Source organism: Macaca nemestrina, chromosome 8, assembly GCF_043159975.1.
Source record: "Macaca nemestrina isolate mMacNem1 chromosome 8, mMacNem.hap1, whole genome shotgun sequence".
NCBI classification, from domain to species: domain Eukaryota; kingdom Metazoa; phylum Chordata; class Mammalia; order Primates; family Cercopithecidae; genus Macaca; species Macaca nemestrina.
In genome coordinates this window covers 153,226,872-153,243,467 of record NC_092132.1, presented here as the reverse complement: position 1 = coordinate 153,243,467, position 16,596 = coordinate 153,226,872, and the positions used below count along the sequence as shown (strand labels likewise).

The window sequence follows — 16,596 nt, the reverse complement described above, 5'->3', positions numbered from 1 at the left end:
CAGACATAATAGTCTGTGATTTTATCCTTTTTCTAAAAATGTGCTGCCACCAAAGTGACACAGTGACCTTGTTCCCAGTCTCATATCCCTGACTTGTACCTGGAGAGACAGGAGATATGGCATTGTAATAAACTCATGAAATTTGAGAAAAAAGTGCTTGTTGATTTTCACTGTGTGGGCAGGTTTTGCACCTGCCTGTAATGATGGCATAATTTCTCATTATCAGGTAAAGCGTGATCCTACTTTGAAATGAGAACTGCCCTCTTAGCATCAGGAAGGGGTTGGGTTGGTGGAAACTAGGTGTGAAGCATGGCTGTCCACTCAAAGTGTCCCATTGTTTTCAGGCACATGTGCCAGTCCTTCCTCTTGGATGCAGTTTTAAGGAAGGATTAGGATATTTTGAGATGTAACAGTTTTGTCACATGGCCTGCCTAAGTAAAAGAAGGGAAGCATTTGCAGTCTTGGACACTCAGTCTTTTGGGAAGAAGTTTGTGGTTTCCTTGGGTTTGCCACTCCATGTTCCACCTCACAGCTGTGGTGAGAAAGAGGGGTGAGGGAGGGGCTGGGAGTGAGGCACGCAGAACCATAGAGCTGCTAAGGGGAGATGTCTGCCTGCAACCTCTGGGACTTGGCAACTGCTCAAAAGTGGATTTGTGGAGGTTTTGGCTTCAGTGACTGGGAAAACGATAGTGACACCAAGACCAGGCTCCGAGCTGGGCTTCTGGGAGTCAGAGTGACTAAAGAGGAGACCTTGCACAGGCAAATCTGCAACTTGGAGGGTTCAGGCCAGACTTTGTGATTTGAAAATCCTCTGTGTGGACATCATAGCCAAAGATACGGGGTGGGAGGAAGTCTTCACAGAAGGTGCGAGGGCCCAGCATGTGGAATGGTGGAATCCTACGTTTTGGTTAGTGACCTGGGAAAGATATGATTTGGGGTATTGATGGCTGTAGGGTCCAGATTGCAAAAGCTCAGTAGTGAGTAGGGATAGACCTTCTAAAAACACAAAGTCAGTTATTGCAGTTAAACTGCATATAATGAGCCACAGTTGAACCAAATTATCAATTAGGGGATGATTCTTTAGTGACTTTATAAAGAGCTTAGAAAATAACATCTATGAGCATGGCCTCATTAGTTATGTAAGCAGACATTTTCTAACACTTAGTTGACAAGATTAGCATGACTTGTAATGCCTCACACCTGATGACGTGACAACACCAGGACACACTCGCTGCCGCCTCCGCCCAGGGCACTGGGCATTGTCTCCATTGTGAGCACAGGGGTGGTGGGTGAGCTGCATCCAGGGAGCCTGGTTTTATGAGCACACCACTCCTTAAAGAGTTTTTCAATATCCCCAAATTCCTATATTGCTAGCAAATCTGGGTTAAAAAAAATCATGCTGTGTGTTGAACATGATTCTTGGATTCTCACTGCTGTAGAAGAAACAGAGAAGAAGGGGCTGATGTTCAAGAACTCAACAATTAAATTGGGCTTATAAAACAGAGATGGGTAAAGAAAATAAGATTGTAATCGACAGTTCATGGGAACTAAGAAGTAATGTTGATAAAATGATCATAATTCAATAATTCCAGAGTTGTTTTGTGGTCTTTGTATTGTCTTAACCTACACATTTTAAGTAATCAAGCATTAGGTGTGTAGGGAAAGGAAAGAATCAAAGCCTCATTATGAAAACTTAGCCCAACTGCGCTTCTCCTTGTTGAAGGTGTCTTAACAGAGTGGTTTATTATGCCTGCTATAGGAGGTGATGTAATGTCTTAACACTGCAAGTCAGAAATAAATCCTGAAGGGAAATGGGTATATCGACGGTGAGTATCCTTGTCCTCAGTGCTTGGAACCAGAAGTGTTTCAGTGTTGGTTTTTTTTATTTTGAAATATTTGCATTTATATAAAGAGAGATCTTAGGGATGGCATCCAAGTCCAACCACAAAATTCACTTGTTTCCTATGCACCTTAGACACATAGCCAGAAGGTAATTGTATGCAATAACTGGGGAGGTGCCACACTTTACAACAACCAGGTCTCATGAGGACTCATTGTTGTCTGCCATGAGTGGTCCACCATGATCCAAACACCTCCCACCAGGCCCCACCTGCAGTGTTGAGGATTACAATTCAACATGAGATTTGGGTAGGGACACTGATCCAGACTCCATCAGTTTCTGAATAAAGTTTTTTTGTTTTTTTTAAACATTCTGCTTATTTTGTGAGCTATATATTCTCATTAGCTAAATTTGCAGAATTTCTTTTTTCCCATTAAAATTTAAAAGAAGGAATTTCAAGCGATTTAAAAATTCATGAAAATTATTAAAAAATCAAATACCATCATTGTACTTTCAGAAAAATCTTATCTAATGTTACAAGTCTATTTGTTTTATAATAAAATCATTTGTACCTATAAATTAATGTTTTAAGAGGAATTTAGTTTGATTTAAAGTATAGTCTGTTAGGGATCTTTAAAGAATACCCACAAATATGTGAATATCACCTATCATTGCGGATGCCATAATGACTGAATAAAATGATGTGTTGGGTGAAGAATATGAAGATATCCTACTGTTTATCTCACAAACTAATCATTTTGCGACTCCATCCCACTTTCTTAGCATGTTGCATTGTCCCCTGCGACAGCCTGTTGATCTGAATGTTCTGGTCTGGCTCTAGTCTCTCTGGTAATTTCCGTGAGGGGAGTCACTGGCACAGAAGAGCTCCCCCGGGGTGTCCTGTTAACTGTGTGCTGTCTCACACCAGTTCCACCAAATGCCATCTACAAAAGCGTGTTGAAAAATCAGGGAATTTACTCCAACATTGAGACAGAAACTCTTTCCTAAGAAAGGGAAGGGGCCTTTGGTTTGATAGGTCTTAATGGACACATAACATTGATCCATAAAAGCTGTACAATTGACATAATTGCTTTATTCAGTCCTTTTTGTTATTAATCAGGGGCAGTACATTGTCCGCCTGCTTGACAGAGTCCACCCTTCGTGAATTTACTCTTCAAGATGTTTCCAGGTTTTTTGGTTCTGGGCACCCTTCGAGTCTAGGAAATTTTTCCCAGTGCCCCTCACTGAAATAAACACCCAGCCGTTCTTCTTATGAAGTACTTAGGTCCAGCCAACTTGATAAGTATTATCACCTAACACGGTAGTAGCTGTTTAGAAAATACATGTAAATGGAAAGATAAATCTTCACATTTTATTCCTAAATAGCCATACCTGTGTAATTTTTATTTTTATTTATTTATTTATTTATTTATTTATTTATTTATTTATTTATTTTGATGGAGTCTCGCTCAGTCACCCAGGCTGGAGTGCAGTGGCGTGATCTCGGCTCATTGCGACCTATGCCTTCCCGGGTTCAAGCGATTCTCCTACCTCAGCCTCCTGAATAGCTGGGATTACAGATGTGTGCCACCGCGCCCGGCTAATGTTTCTGGATTTTCAGTAGAGACAGGGTTTTGTATACAGTGTCTCTAGGCTTCATACAGCTTTTAAAGCTTTGGAGTCAGAGTGGACATGACTGCCCTCACTTACTTTTCCATGATGATTTTTGCTTGGCACTTGCTTTGAATGAAGGAGCTACCAAAAACCCGGCTTCCTGAAGATACGACGTCACCTCAGGGAATGACGCACGGCATCATGTCAGAACCCTGAACTCCCAAGAGGCGATCCTTTGTGTCTAGTCGTTTCTGTTTCCCTGGGAAGTTTACATTTCCTGCATCATCCTCGTACCTGAGAGAGCCTTGGATCATGGATCGGGAACGTGACCTTGGGTGCTTATTTCTCTTCTCTCTTCACCAATTCATTCGCTCACGGTTGTGAAACACGTGCTGTGTGCCATCCACAGGGCTAAACTCTGTTGACACAGAGGTGAATCCCAGCAGGCAGGTAAGAGGAGGAGTCGGTTAAAGCAGCCGTGCTGAGGAAGGAGAGACTCCAGCAGGAAGGAAGGAAGCTGGGTCCCAGGAAGACACGCTGGCTCAGCCGAGGGGACAGAGAAGTAGGGTGGGGAATGGGGGCTCGACAGGTGGCAGCTGGGCATTTGGGTGACCTGGGGCCAATGTGAGAGGGAGGGATGGGAGTGGACAACGGGCAGCAGTCAGGGAACATCCAGGAATGCCTGGAATTCTAGACTGAGGAGCTGAGACATTGGTGTGATGGTGGCAAAATGTACATAACATAAAATTTACCATTTTAATCATCTGGGTTCACAGTTCAGTGGTATTAAGTATATCTATAATATTATATGACCAACATCACCATCTATTTCCAGAACATTTTCTTTATGCCACATAGAAACTCTGTCCCTGGTGAAGAGCGGCTCCCTGTTCCCCGCCCCAGCCCCTGGACCTGTAACCTACCGTCTGTCTCTGGGACTTCACCTATGCTAGATATTTCATGTAAGTGAGATCATATGGCATTTGTCCTTTTGTGCCTGGCTTATTTCACTTAGCATAGTGTTTCCAAGGCTCATCCGTGTTGTGGCATGCATCAGAATATCGTTCCTTTCTGGGGCTGAGTTGCCCCTCCTTGTAGGCATAGACCATATTCTGTTGATCCGTCTACCTGCTGATGGGGACTTTGACTGTGTCCCACCTTTTGTCTCTTGTGAAGAAGGCAACAATGACACTGGTGTCCCAGTGTCCACTTGAGTCTCTGTGATTCTTTGGCTTTGCATCTAGGAGTGGAAGTGCTGGGTCATATGGTAAATCTGTTTAACCTTTTGAGGAACAGCCAAACCGTTTGCACAGTGGCTGCGCCATTTTACATTTTCCCAGCAGCGTACGAGGGTTCCAGTTTCTCTGCATCCTCTCTACCGTGGTATTTTCTGTTGTTTGATAGTAGCTGTACTAGTGAGTGCGAGGTGGTGTCTCACTGTGTTTTGTATTTGCATTTCCCTGACAATTAGTGACATTGAAGCACCTTTCATGTGTTTATTATCCATTTGTTCATCTTTGGAGGAATACTCATCCAAATCCTTTGCCTATTTTCTGATTGGTTTGCTCATGTGTTGTTGACTTGTATAAGTTCTTTATATATTGTGGATGTTCATCTCTTCTCAGATGTTTTGTTTGAAACTATTTTCTGTGAATCCTCTTTCCACAAAGAGTTTGAGCTTTAACAATGAATGGGAATCGAGTGCATCTCCGTGCCTGCGGCTCTTCCTTGTTTTCTACTGTTCACAGATAAACTGGATACCACATCCCTGGCCTTGGAAGTCATCTCTGGGCAGTGTTGTCCTTTTGCTCCTCCACCTTTAACCTTGCTTTGATCCTGGCTGACCACGTCTCCTCTGTGCAGCATGGGACAGGTTAGTCAGGAATGCTCTTCAGCTTCCCCAGGGGCCTGGCTCTGGTGCCTTCCAGAGCAAGTGTGGACAGGCTATTTAACTCGGCTGTGTCTCAGTTTCTTCATTTCTTCATCTACAGAGCAGGGATAATGATGGTACCTAACACGGGTGACCGTGCAAGTCCCATTAATGAATGAATGCACACGAACCTCAGAACCATGCCTCAGCAGGCACTCAGTATGTGCAGCAGTTTTTACTGTAATATTTTGTATTTTCAACTAGACTCAAGAACTGTTGATATTTTTGTGGCTTCTTTACTCTTATCTCATTCTTTTACCTCTGCTAAGTGGAGTTGTTTAGCAATCAGTCGAGGGTTTGAATGACTTCTCTGTGCCGAGACCCACAAAGGGCTTTTTTTTTTCCGGAAAGAGTTCATAAGGAATTTTTGTGAAGTGATAGATATTGTTTCTTTGTCAAGGAAAACTAGAGCCTTATAAAGAAAGCCAGTTATGCTATGGAGGGAAGTGAAGGTGAAGAGGCTTAGGAAGATGAGGATTCTTTGCTATAAAATAAAATTCTTTCAAGAAAAATAAATGCTATATGGATATGTGCAAATTCTTGGATTTCTGGTCTCAAGACCTTTGTGAATGCTTCTGACCTAACCAATAAGTCTCTGCCCTGTGCTGGGACCTAAAGCAGCTGGGCAGCCTTTCGTATGCAGCTTTCTAGTCCACGGTCGGTCCGTTTATATTGCCTGGTAGTTTAGTATTTGTGTTCATTTTTTATCTGCTTTAATACACTCTAGAACTTTTAAAGGTGGGATTTTTTTTTTTTTTAAATTTCTGATGCCTTCATGGGTTTTTGCACGAAAAGCTCCTTCAGAAAGATTTGCCAAATGCATATATCTGCTTTAGTTTCCTATTTCTATATAGGGCTTCCCTTTTAGACAGGGAGCTGTTTGAAAAACAAGAGTTACTGTTCACTTTTCCTGCAGGCTAGGCTCAGGGCGGACTGGGCTTACCTGATGGAATAGCCAGCCTAGGTCCACACAGCACAAGTTTAGCATTTAGATGATGTTCTCTTGAAAATCAGACACTGATGGACCTTTAAATATGCCCTTAGAATCTGTGTGTTGGTGGCACGTACAGGTCCTTGAGATATGCTTCTGTTCAAGTTCCACCTTCATCATACATACCCTGGATATGTCACGTAACTTCTCTGAGACTCAGTTCCCTCACTTGTTATTTGGGTGACTATGAAGACAAAAAAGAGGTAGCATTTATTTTAATTTTTTTTTTTAATTAAAAGAAATTTTTGGATAGGGTCTTGCTCCGTTGCCCAGGCTGGACTGCAGTGGTGTGATCGTGGCTCACTGCAGCCTCTACCTCCCAGGCTCAAGCGATCCTTTCACCTCAGCCTGGCCTGGCTTGGCTGGTTTTTTTTTTTTTTTTTTTTTTGGTAGAGACTGGGTTTCGCTCTGCCCAGGCTGGTCTTGAACTCCTAGGCTCAAGTGATTCTCCTGCCTTGTGCTCCCAAAGTGCTGGGAGTGCAGATGTGAGCCACTGTGCCCGGCTGAGGTAACATTGCTAATGCCCAGTGTGGGGCCTCGCCGTTCCAGGATTCCTGAGGAAGAATGTGCCGAACGCATGGAAGTCAGAGAAATGGTCCTTGGGTGTGCAGGGCGGTCAGTCCTCCTGGTGTCTCAAGTGTAGCTTTTGGGTGCCTGTCCCTGCCTCGTAGGGATTTTTTATTGGGATTCCCAAAAGTATGTATTTTAAAAATCATATGGAAAGAATCTTGAATTGAGACTAAAACGTCCTGGATTCCAGCCCAGTTTTGCCGACATCCGACCTTGGGCATGGCTCAGCTTTGTCAGCCTGTTTTCTTCTACGCGAGGTGAGGTGGCTGAGCTGATCGCAATCTCTCTCAAGGCTAATATTCTCTGTCTCTGTGAAATCCCAGTGCATGCCTTTCATTTTTGCTCAGTCCTTAAAAAAGGTTCACTAAAAGCTTTTAATTGAGCCCCTGCCTCCAATCCAGGAGCTGGTAGCTATCAGAGGGCACTGTTTCTAAGGGGTTGGGCCTAGGTTTATCTTGGCCCTGGGGAAGGTCAACTTGGCCCATGCTCCTGGCCACAGACCAAACCACAGCCTTGCCTGGCATCTTCCCTGCAAAGACTGTGTAGAGCAGGCCTGGCGCAGTAGTGAGGACAGTTCTTAACAAATCTGCCACCCTCCAGGAACAGCAGCGTAAAGAGCGCGGCATCCCAGTCAATACGCCGACCTCACTTAAAGACAGGACGTGATTAGCTGAGATGTGTTTAGATGTACAGCTACCCTTATTGCATCTGTTTTTACATTTTTAATTGTTTAGAGTTTGGGTTGCTGAGTCCCTAGTAAGTGATCGATAAGGACAGTGAATGCAAGTGGCATAAACAAATGCACCTGATTCTTCACTGGTCATAAAATGAGGGTGACCTGAATTTTGCTCTGTCTGCATCTCTTACTATTGATCCTCATCATAGGAAAGATAGCCAGGCTCCTAACCGCACCTCAAAAATAATTGCTTCCTGTGTGTTTATCTAAATGCTAAGCTTAGACAGAACTGGTGTGAAATGTCTCAGGCGAACTTCCAAATAAATCTTGAGGGGAAAGCAAAGCAAATATTTATAAAGAGCCTCAGAGTTTGCATAATGTTTCCACGTAGTCATATCTTGACAGCGATAGTGCCAGAGACCTTCGGGTGTTTCCAGCGTCCCTGGCTGAGCACGACTGTGTGCAGGTTACAGCCTGATCCAGAGGAAAGAGAAATCCCTGGAAATGAGTCAAGATACAAGGTCGGAAGGCCTGGCTCAGCCCGCCACACCCACCGTCCCGAGATGTGTGTCCTTCAGCATGGTCTCATGTAGAATGCCCACTCTTGGCCTTGGGGGTACATGAGCTTCAGAATCAGATCTAATGCTGTGCAGACAAGTTGCTTAATTCCTCAGAACTGTGATTTCCATACTGGCAAAACAAGGGCTATGACAACCACCTCATAGTGTGGTCAGGATTAAATAAAATCATACATGTGCTGGCACATCCGTGGTCTCAAAGATGTTAATTTCCCTGTTCGTTCACCAGTTGCTTAGCAAGTAGATATGATTAATGCAGATACAATTTTACAAAGTGAATTTATTATGCTGTGAAGGAGAATTGACCAATCAAATTCATGTAGGATGTTTATAATGTTTTATGACATGAAATTCTAGTAGGTCTAATCTGTATTATCTGAGAGCAGAACATCTGGTAATGGCAGAATATTTTGCCTTTGTTAATTTCCCTAAAATATTGAGAATTTGTCATGAGGAAGATTATTTCAAGGTAACGCTTATCTTTGGCCTTTTGATCCCCGTGTTTCCCCAGATGTGAGAATGAGGGACGCCTGGTTCCTTAGCAGCAAGGACTACAGGCACGGGAGCTGCCCATTTGCTCAGTCGATCACCTGACAAATCCCTGTGTTTCAGCCCCTCCATGAAACCCTCTTCCTGGGCCTCCCTCCTTGAAGATGCTCTTGGTGGAATAAAAACGTCCCAAAGAAGATGCTCATTAGTGGGGAGTATGGCTGGTTAGAAAGAAGTTTCTGGAAACTCTTGATATCCCAGTTATTTGGGGGGAATGTGGCTGGTTGGGAAGAAGTTTCTGGAAACTCTTGATATCCCAGTTATTAGTGGGGAGTGTGGCTGGTTGAGAAGAGGCTTCCGGAAGCTCTTGGGATCCCAAAGAGCTTAGGGTGTTGAGCACAGCAGGGTCAGGGAGAGCTGTGTCAGTCTCTTAAGCGGCATGGCTTCTGTGCCAGGTTTCCTTTATGCTAATGGCAATGTGAAATAAACTTTTCTTATTTTAAAAAATTTTACTTTAGTTTCTGGGATACATGTGCAGAACCTGCAGGTTTATTACATAGGTAGGTATTCATGTGGCATGCTGGTTGTGAATTAAACTTTTCTCTAGATGTTTTAGTATCTTACTTTACATGGTTCCTAATTATTATCTAGTGTTAAGTGTTGCATATGTGTAATTTCTTACTTAGAGTTAAAAACTACAGCTCAAACAAAGTTTCTCCCAATTGCCAAGAGAGAGAAAGGGGCTGTGTTCTGAGGCAAGCAGCCACAGCTCACGTGCAGATGATGTGATTGGAAGGAAGGACTGGAGGGGAAAAAGAGACTCATAATATATTTACTGGGCACCCACTGCATGTCAAACACTGTATTTGATTTTTTTTTTTTTTTTTTTTTTTTTTTGAGACAAAATCTCACTCTGTTGCCTAGGCCGGAGTGCAATGGTGTGATCTCGACTCACTGCAACCTCTATCTCCCAGGTTCGTGCGATTCTCCTGCCTAAGCTTTCTCAGTAGCCAGGATTATAGGCGCCCCCCACCACGCCTGGCTAATTTTTGTATTTTTGGTAGAGATGGGGTTTTGCCATGTTGGCCAGTCTGGTCTTGAACTCCTGACCTCAGGTGATCCGCCCTTCTCGACCTCCCAAAGTACTAGGATTACAGGCATGAGCCACTGTGCCCAGCCCCTTGATTTTTAATAATGTGGTATCATTTAATCTATACAGCAATCCACAAGGAGGAAATAAAAATCGTGGAGCAAATTCCTGGTGAAATCAGGTTCAAATTTGATTTTTTTCTGCTTCACCAAACTCCCATCTTTTTCCTGGACTTCTTTGGGCATTTCCGGTTGTTCCTGAATTCTCTCTGTTCTCCTTCCTATTCAGTGATGTCACTGGAGGTTGGTTTGTGATAGTGTCCTTGCAGGAGTGCCTGGTACACTGGCCGGGGTCGCCCGAGGTCAGGAGGCCTGGGCGGAGGTGGTGGATCACCCGCAAGAGCTCAGCTGAAGGCTTAGGACGTGTCCACGGGTCCTGCTGGGACTCTGCAGGTCTGAGTGGGGCCAGGCCAGGAATTGCCTTTGGCCTGGTTTGCGCGCCTGCAGGAATCTTGTGGAAGGAGGCGTCGTCATCTCCCTTGGCTGCAGCCCATCCTATTGTGAAGATCAGGTCTCCAGAGACCACAGGAGGAAGAGGCAGGCCCGGCACAGTCCTGCCGGACACCCCCACAGCCTTCCCTTGTCCATTTTCCAGCCTCTGTTGTTGAACTGCTGGTTTTGTGGTTGCCGTGGAAACTCAGCCAGCAAACAAAATAGACAAACTGCTTATTTGTCAAGATCTTTAGCTTCCTGGTCTTATTGCAGCTCGTGGGATTCCTGCTCCCTTCCTCTTGAATCGTAACCTCAGCTTTTCTGCCAGGAGGTGGGTAATTAGTTCAAGCCGATGACAAGCCCGTTCCCTTCACCGAGGCTGTTGCTCTTTAAGTGCTTCTCACTTTTACTCACACAGGGTGCTTCCTGTGTGCTGGCTTCTTCCCCAATTTTCCCCAACGTATGACAGATAATAAGGATCCTCTTTTTCAGCTGTTAATTTCTAACTCACCTAGGATTCTATTACATGTTTTACATATATGGTCAGCAACATTCTCCGTATGTATTACGGAGTTCAGTGCTTCTCTGTGGCTTCAGTGATATCCATCAAAGCAAGTCTGGTTCTCGATGTAACTGCTAGCACCATTGAATTTTCCTCTATGTGCACCAGACTGGGGAGGAAACTGCCTAAAGGGGCCTAGCATGGTTCTATTCTCATAGGCCCTGATGGCAGTTCCGTTATTTTCTGTGGTTTTCACATTCTTGTAGGTTGGTAGTCAATCGCATGATTTTTATGTGGAATGTATTTTCTAAAGAGTTTGTATTTAGTACTCTTTAGTATTCAGACAGAGAAATAGGTCCCAAATTGCCTTCAGAGGCAGAATAGAATTTTATAAGTGTGCATTTTGAAAAGCAAATAGATTTTAGCTTCAGGGTCACTGTGGAATCTACAAATGAAACGGAAGCCCTATACGTCTCTCGGCAAAGCGTCATTCTTCATTCTTTTCTCCAACGCTTCAGATAACACTCAGCCTTAAATTCTCTTATGACCTGCCCGGAGTTGTTTCCTTCGGTATTCATTACACATGAAGGACAGAGATGTGGCGTCTTCTTTTTAATTTGCAGTTTCTTTGGCAACAACAGGCCTTGAAGAGACCCCTCCTGGCTCAGCCTCTGTTCAGCCTTGGTCTGGCTTGGCCCTGGGGTTGTCTGGCCTCAGCCTCCTCCCTTCCTGGGTCTGATGTCCCGCCCTGCATGGCACCTTCTCTCCTGGGCTTCTGCCTCCTGGCCGTGGTTGTGCCGTGGCTCTGGACTTCCATCTGATGTACCCCCTGCCTGCCCTGCCCCCCTGCCCTCTGGGTCCTGGCCTCCGTCCTCACCCTCCCTAGCCCCGGGGTTTGTCCCCCAGGGATCTGGTGACCGCATGGCTCTCCTGCCCAATCCTGCTTTTTCTGCATCATTTCCAAGCTCCATTGGTGGCATTGCTGTCTCAGTCACCTGTGTGAGAGCCCCTGGAGTCTCTCAGATGCTTCTCTGTCCTCTGACCATGCAGGTGCCTCTCCACGTGCTGTGGATTTTACCTCTTTTCTTCTTAGGTCTCCCATCTGTCGTTGCCTGTACCGCCTCCACTCAGGATTCCCTGGATCTTGTCTCTGCTGTCGAAGGCTCTCCAGGTTGGCCAGGAGGCTGTTTTAAAGCACAGATCCTGTCTCATCAGCCTCCAGTGTGACAACCACAGGGCAGTCCCAGCCTTCAGCCCTGCGCGACACCACCTTGCCGCGTTCTGCACTGGCCTTTGCTCAGAGCACGTGGGGTGCTCTCCCTCACAGCATGTCAGGGCCCAGCAGTGCTCCCCATGGCAGTCCCTCTGGGGTTCCCAGGAATGAGCACCCCTCCCCGCTTCACTCACCCACATCCTAACCTCCTCTCTATCAGCGAACGGCTGCTGTCCCAGGGCTTGAGGGAGGGGCTGTCTTAGGGGTTTATATTCCTGACACCGTATCCATAACAGACGTCCAAGTCTTGCTTGCACCTGAATTGGCCACACTTGTGATTTTGGCCTCTCCTGTGTCTTGGGCGGCTTCACTTCCTCTGTCCTCTACATCTCGGGTTCCACCTGCAGTCGATGGAAGTACCAGGATGCAAAGGCTTTGATGCCAACTTTCTCACATGTCACGGTGTGGAGTGACTCAGCAGGATGAGCTCTTCCTGCCCTGGGGTCAGGCCTTTAAATGTGTTGAAAGGTAGACATTCCTCGAAGGCTGATATGTGTGATTCCGCTCCACCTGGAACCTGAGAAAGGGGAATGAGTGACATAATTTCTAATAGTTTGAAACTGCAATTAGTTTAAAATTTTGAAATTGGCTTAATCTTATGAAATACATCATATTGTTTTGTACTTTGGGATTCAGAAATTGAGGCTTCGCAGGGTCCCTGCTAATGGCTGGCAGCGTGACTTTGGAGGAAATCTCTCAGGACACCAGCTGCTCTTGTCACTTAAAAAATTATTTTATTTTTCTAAGTCTTTTAAAAATAACGGAATTGTAATTTGCATGCAGTGAAATGTAGCTGTTGGGTGTTGAGTGCGATGAGCTTTGAGGAACGTGTTTCTCGGAAAGGCTCTCTTGCTCCTCCCAGCCAGCCTCCCGGACCACAATACCAGCCAGCGTTTCCTGGTCACTTCGTTACAGACCACCGCTTCCTGCTGTAGAATTTCATGAAAGGGGCCATCTGCGGCTTCGGCACCGTGTTACCTCCTTTCTATCCGCCTGATGATTTGAGCTCCATCCATGGTGTTGTTTTTATTAGTGGTTCATGCTTTCTGTTGGTGAGAATATTCCTAATTTTTCACCTGTTACGTTTGTGTCGTGATGTTGCCACCTGGGTGCCCAAGTCTTACGCTGAAGTTTTCTATGAAAGTGGCCCAGACCCCCTCCACCCCCGTACTCGGAGTTCCTGTTCTTCTCTCCCACCTCCAGGAACTTCAGGAGCGTCTGTTTCTCCTGGTCATCTCAGCTTGTGTTCTCATATGGCTGATGCCTGGTGTGTGTCCTTTCTCCTGTATCAAGCGTCTCCTTCATGGGCTCCTGGTCATCTCAGCTCGTGTTCTCATATGGCTGATGCCTGGTGTGTGTCCTTTCTCCTGTATCAAGCGTCTCCTTCATGGGCTCCTGGTCATCTCAGCTCGTGTTCTCATATTGCTGATGCCTGGTGTGTGTCCTTTCTCCTATATCAGGCGTCTCCTTCATGGGCGATTCTGCCATTTAGTCTAAGAGGACATCAGCACACTCATGCCTCTCAGGGATATTTATATTTCAACACAGTAGCCAGAGGAGCAGTTCTCTAGATGCAGACTTTAAGACACCATGCAAGCAAACTGATCGGCTATTTTGTGTGTGTGTGTGCGTGTGTGTGTTTGTATTTTTGCTTTTGGTTGAGGGCCTTTCTACACCAGTTAGCTGTGTCATTTCAGCTACTCAGAGGCTTGACTCTAATAGCAGATCCTGGCTGGCAATTTTCCCCTTTTGGTATGTAATTGTGGAGTAGACTTAGTATAGAGAATGAAAGTGCTGTTTATTAGTATACTTTTGTATTTACACTCTAGCAGTGCACTTACTTAAACCCAGCAGGCGTTGCGCAGACAGTACTATCAGGGTTTTTGGATCTGGTGTTTTCATATTAGAAATCACCGCTGTACTACAATGTCATTAGTGATTCTTACTGGGGAGTTTTGGGAAGTAGACAGAAATTATTTTGACCTAAACATCCCTATGGTGTTTTATTTTATTTTATTTTTTGAGTTGGAGTTTCACTCTTGTTGCCCAGGCTGGAGGGCAATGGCGCGATCTTGGCTCACTGCAACCTCCACCTCCCAGGTTCAAGTGATTCTCCTGCCTCAGCCTCCCAAGTAGCTGGGATTATAGGCATGCACCACTACACCCAGCTAATTTTGTAGTTTTAGTAGAGACGGGGGTTTCTCCATGTTGGTCAGGCTAGTCTCGAACTCTCGACCTCAGGTGATCCGTCTGCCTCAGCCTCCCAAAGTGCTGGGATTACAGGCATGAGTCTCTGCGCCCAGCCTGGTGTTTTTTAATAATAGTTGTCTCCGGGAGTTTTCTAAGGCTCCAGATCCTCAAGAACAGCACTCTTAACTTGTCTAATTCTGCACCTGTGCTGCTTCCTAGAACACGGTAGGTGGGAGGGCTTGGGATGGATGCATCCTTGCCTTTCAAGTTGCATTTACACACAGGGGCTGGAACTCAGCTCTGTAGGAGATGGCGTGATCCATCGTAACATGACTGCTGGGCGCTGGAGAGAGCCGGAATAGTTACAGGTCAGACCTGCTCCCTTGCTGGCAGTGAAGCAGGTCCCCACAGTGTGATTCAAGTTCCATCCACAGCAGACCAGGAGTCATTCGGCTCCAGTTTATGGACTGCTGGGGTGTTTTACACTTGAGTGCATTTGTTTTAATGACTAGGAAATAGAACATCTAAGGCCAATCGGACAACAGTGGTATAGTTGGCTTCACGGGGGCAGGGCACATATTTAGTACCTGAAATAGAATTTTTCAACTTACCTTTCAAGGTCCTGAAATAGATTCTAATGCTGTTCTGTTCAGGTTAACAATCTCAAGAGTCCACAAACATGCCTGTAAATTATTGAGCAAATGAAAAGGAATACATAAAATTATTTTTATTGCCTCAGACAGTCTTTTAATTGGGTAATACGGAAAAAATCAGATTTTTTCACATTATACTGTATAAAGCAGTATAATTTTTTCACATTACTGTGTAAAACAACTGTTTTGTGGGAGGAAGTGGGTGAGGTTGGACGTGCGTTGCACTTATAATAAGCACTCTGGTTTCTGTGACATCAGTTTTTTGATTTTTAAGAAGTTAAAATCTAACTGCAGTTGATAGAAACATCTTTTGATGTCAATGAAATATTATAGTAACTTGTAATTAAACATTTTATTTCCCGAAGGATGTCTCTAATTAACAGTGATTTATATTCCACACAATCAAAAACCGAGTCTCATTATAATTCAATGGTTTTCCTCTTATAGTTTGCATTGCTGGATTTTAGTATTTCCATTACATATATGCATAGTCCTTCCAAATACAATTTGTACCACAAATGTTAGCCATGCTCTGCTTAGTTATAGAAAGAACCTCCCCTGTCCCCCTTAGGAAGTGACCTGCACATACTTCTGTCCAAGGTGTAAGATGGCTAACACCCCAGAAACAGAAGTGACTCAGCATGGGTTGTTGACAAGTAGCAACTGTTTCAGTTAGAAAGATACTAAAATAGTTTGCATCTCGTTTATGAAAAGCAGGAGTGATTTCCATAAATTCGGTTCCCCCTATTTGGTGATGCTGGGGTGCTAACAGCATAGAGAGAGACTTGGGGAAGTGAGATGTGTCTCTCCAAGGAGGGTTAAGCTTACGGCTTCACAGGTGGGCCGGGGAATGAAGGAGACAAAAGAAAAGATGGGATATTTGTTTTCTTTGGCTGCAGTGCAGGGAGGAACCAAGCAGGCTCCTGGCAGCTGGAGATTCCCTCCCTTTTCCATGTGGTTCTGAAGTCAGCAAAGGCAAGGCCATTGTCAGTTACTTATCTGGAATTAGAATCAGGAGAAATCCAGCTACATCACCGTTTAAGGAAGTTCCTGAGACCTGTATGCTGTGTTCTTCCGGCTCCAGGGACCACTCCCTGCTGTTCCTCTCCACTCCAGAACTGACGGAGGACTCACGAAAGGCAGCTAGACCGAAGCCTTCTTTACTGATAGTAACTTTTCTTTTTCTTTAATTGTGAGATGGAGGCTGTGAGTTACCTCCCCAGAATCCCTCAGGTTTCTTTTCGGGGGGTCATTCATGTTGTTTAGAGAGCACAGAGCTCTTCTCAGAGGGCCCCGGTATCACCATGGGAACAGGGAAGAAATGGAATCTGAGTGGGGTGTGGGTCCCGTGTCCTCAGCGTGTGTGCTTTGAGCAAGCAAAGGCCATTCTGCAGGTTGCTGGCCGCCCTGCCGAAGGAGCCTTGTGTTAGGGTGCAGTGGCCGGAGGCTCAGGTTTGTGCCTGTAGATGGGATGTGGCTGCATTAATGAAAGTCCCTCCGTGGGTGAGGCTGTTTGTTCTCGGTTCTCTAATGATGGAAAGACAAGTTTCGTTATCAGCCTATGAATATAGAAGGATCTTTGCAGAAGGTTTAGTTTGTTCAGTAGTTTTCAGCCTTTAAAATATTCCATGGAATGAAACCTCCACAAGTTAATCGTCGTCATTCACTTTTTAATACTCAGTTCTCCAACGTGTGTTGATTGCTGGGCT

At 45.0% G+C, this 16,596-nt stretch overlaps 1 protein-coding gene and 1 long non-coding RNA gene across 8 annotated transcripts in view; one reads left to right on the top strand and one right to left on the bottom strand.

The window, feature by feature from the left end:
* LOC105491902 (DLG associated protein 2) overlaps positions 1–16,596 on the top strand; it is a 921,137-nt gene that overhangs the window by 259,057 nt on the left and 645,484 nt on the right. The gene's annotated exons all lie outside the window — the stretch shown is intronic.
* On the bottom strand, positions 12,429–16,055 carry LOC139355953 (uncharacterized). The gene is made up of 3 exons (XR_011607316.1): positions 15,923–16,055; positions 14,846–14,917; positions 12,429–12,561 (listed from the first exon to the last, which is right to left on the bottom strand). It is a non-coding gene; the product is annotated as an uncharacterized lncRNA (long non-coding RNA).